Raw genomic sequence first — 3,513 nt, forward strand, 5'->3', positions numbered from 1 at the left:
CCTTCTAGTCTGGCGGGGCCTCGTCAGCAGCTGTGCTCTCAAGAAACCCAATTTTCTTTCTTTTCTTTTTTGAAACTCAGTTTTCCTTTGGAACAATTTCAGAAGTCAAATAACTCCAAAGCTGTTGGTTGATCACCTAAAATAGAAAGGAAGTTATTAATAACAACTCTGGCTAATGGCGATTGAGTGAAAACTGTGTGTCAGGTATAGTGCTAAGTCCTTAGCTATAAATCATATGCTTAAGTCTCATATAACCCTTTATGGATGGAATTATGTCTGCCAAAAATCTATGTTGAATTTCTGACCTTTGGGCCTGTGGGTATGAGACTGTTTAGAAATAAATCATTTCTTTGGTTATCCTCATGAGGTGATACCAGGGTAGGGTAGATCCTAAAACTAGTGACTTCTAAGTTATCAAAGACCAGAATTTTGTCTCCTTCTCTGAGGAAGACAGACTCTATGTGTGAGGATCATCCGTAAATCAAGGGCGGCCAAAGAGCCAAAGGAAAGCCTGGGGCTCCCACCAAAGGCTGAGACAGGTTTGGACTTTTCCTCTCCACAACTGGGAGAAAATAAACTTTTGTCCTTTAAGCCAAACTTGCATGGTATTTAGATAACAGCAGCACAAGGAAACCCAGATCCACCCTCCACCTTATCATCCTGCTTATCAAATGAGGGAACTGAAGCCCAGGCATGCCGCTAACCAGCAGCTGAGCTCTGGATCCAACTCAAGCAGGTCAACGCCGAACCCGGCATCTCCCCTTAAAACAAACACTTATTTTAAATGAGAAAATTATAACACGTGTACAAGAAATTCCTGTGTTTTGAACCTGCACTTAAATTTTAAAATAATTTGCTGTGGTGGAGAGTATACATAGTCAAATATGCATCAATTTCATCATTTCTGCATGTATAATTTAGTTAAAATACTTACATTCTTCCAGTTGTACAACCGTTCTCATCCTCCTGTTTATAAGTTGTTCCTCCCCGGCTAACGTAAATGCACTGCCCATTAAGTTTCCTAGCTAATCCTTTGAGTTGCTGTTGGCATTTCTGGCCCAAATACATAGTTCTTAAAAGAGCATAATGCTTACGGTGGACATATTTATTTGTTAAAGTTAACTACTGTTTGGTTCTAAGAAGACTTCAGGGAATACTTCTGGTTGGTTTTCAAAATTACCTCAAGGCAATAGTTTCCAAGATTCATCCAGTCCAAGAGAGTCTGGAGTTTGTGAGAATTTTCATTCCTGTCCTTTTTTTCTTTTTTAACATTTTATTAGGGTCTATCATTCCTGTTCTGTTTTGCTCTTTTCATCAAGAATCATTGATCAAAGTAGAACCTGTTCTTTTAAGCATGACAATATATTTGTTCAAATATAGGAAGTTGCTAACCTCAATTAAGAAAACGCTAAAATACTCAAAATGAAAATCTGAAACTAAGGTAATTCTTGGCCAAAAGTTCCAAAGATGGAGGAGGGTAATAAAGTGTGTCTGATATTATCTACATGATTCTTATTTATTTCCACACTTGTTTTTTTTCAGAGGTTTACTTATAGTAATAGATTTACAAAAGCTCATAGCTGATAGAGATCTTACAGACCATTTAGTACAAATAAACACCTACTACCCCCATTTGGCAGGTGGGTGAACTGGCTTGAAAGAGAGGCAGGGTGCTTTGCCTGCTGAGCAGGCTTGGGGAATTGAAACCTCTCAGCTGGAGAACTGGGTCAATCTTAGATGGGAACCCAGCTCTGTTGCAAATGGGGTGACCTTGGGCAGGGCCCTAACCTCACAGAACCATATTCATTATTTGTAAGTGAAGCAAAGAATACATATTTCATGAGGCTTTTGAAAGAATTAAAGGAGATAACATATGTAAGAAGGCTGTCATCGAGTAGTGATCCAACAAATGGTCCCTTTTCCTTTTCCAACCGTCTTTTCCAGACTTCAGATTATTTCTCTAGACTGGAGGCTCAGAAGTGGAATTACTGGATCAGCTGATATAGATATTTTTATGACCCTTGATATAGACTGCCAAATTGCTTTCCAAAAGGGTGCTAATTGAATTGCCACTGGGGATGGGTCTACTCTGCTGTGGGGTAGCTCTGCCCTGTCCTATCAGGTTGCTGTGAGTCGGAATCAACTGGATGGCAGTGTGCTTGGTTTTTTTGTTTTTGAGGGACATGTAAGATTGCCAATTACATCACCTCCTTGCCAGCACAGAGTATTATCATTTACTTCTTTTTCTATTGATTATTAGAAAAAGGGAAGTACAGTGTTTACCACTGTTTTATATTGTATCTCTCTGAATACTTACTGAGGAAGAGAGTGAATATTTTCATCTCCTGGTTTCTTACTTACCTGGTTATATACTTTGGTTACTGGGATAATGACTTATTATTAATATGTATGAATTACTTTCTAAGATAAAGAAAGAAGCCTCGTCGTTATATTGGCCAAAATGTTTATTCTCATTTTGTGGTTGTTGTTGGTTTGTTTGCCTTTTTTTATTTCCAGGCTACTTGGTTGTATTTTTAGTGATTTTGCTGTTATAGTTGTTGTGGCTTTGGAGGTTTTTAAGGCAGAGAAATCTTCCATTTATATTTTGATGTTTTTCCTCATGGTTGTTTGACTGCCTCTCCAGAGGTTAGATACTTTTGCAGAGCCAAATGAAGGTCAAGTTTGCCTTAAACTTGGACCCAGAGGCCAGAACTGAGCAGAAATGATTCCATGGTGAACACAGCAGAACCAGGCACAGAGAAGAGTGAGCTCCAAAGCACTGTTTTCCTAGCACCTGGAAATTAAAGGGAAAAAAATCTTGATTTCTCCCTTCCCCCTTAAACAAAAATAACCTCCAAATGACTGAAAGATGTACACAGCAAAAATGAAGTCAAAGAAGTGGTCGAGACAACTAGGTGAATGTTAAAAATTTCAGTGTAGGGGAAGCATTTCTAAGCATGATACAAATGCAAGGAGCCATAGGAGAGAAGACTGATGAATTCAACCACAGAGTACTCGATTTCTGTATGGTGATAAATGCCTGTATGCAAATATTCGTTTAGAAGGATCAGCACAAAGCTGGTTCCTATGAGGCAGAGGTTAAAGGTGTACCGCTGTATCACTCACTCCATCATCTCTAACATCAACCACTCCTTTCCCCCCCACACTCTTCCTCCTGACATTGGGCTTCGTAATCCTTGCAATATCTCAGAGAACTCACAAATAGGCAGGAAAATGGCTCCCACAATTGTGGAGGCTAGCAAATATCAAATCTGAGGTCAAGCATCTACTGACCCACCTGTTCTGAAATTCCTATTCTTCACAGTGTTAACCATACATTTTTATGGTCTACATACTTGGGTGCCTTTGCACAATCAATAAAACACAGCATCTTTGGTAAACAAGCAGCCATCTAGCTCAGAAGCAACAAAGCCCACATGGAAGAAGCACACCAGCCTGTCCGATCACGAGATGTCGAAGGGATCAGGTAACAGGCATCATCAGAACAAAAAA

This window comes from Echinops telfairi, unplaced genomic scaffold, assembly GCF_000313985.2.
Source record: "Echinops telfairi isolate 266 unplaced genomic scaffold, ASM31398v2 ScPeMD7_31;HRSCAF=116, whole genome shotgun sequence".
NCBI lineage: Eukaryota > Metazoa > Chordata > Mammalia > Afrosoricida > Tenrecidae > Echinops > Echinops telfairi.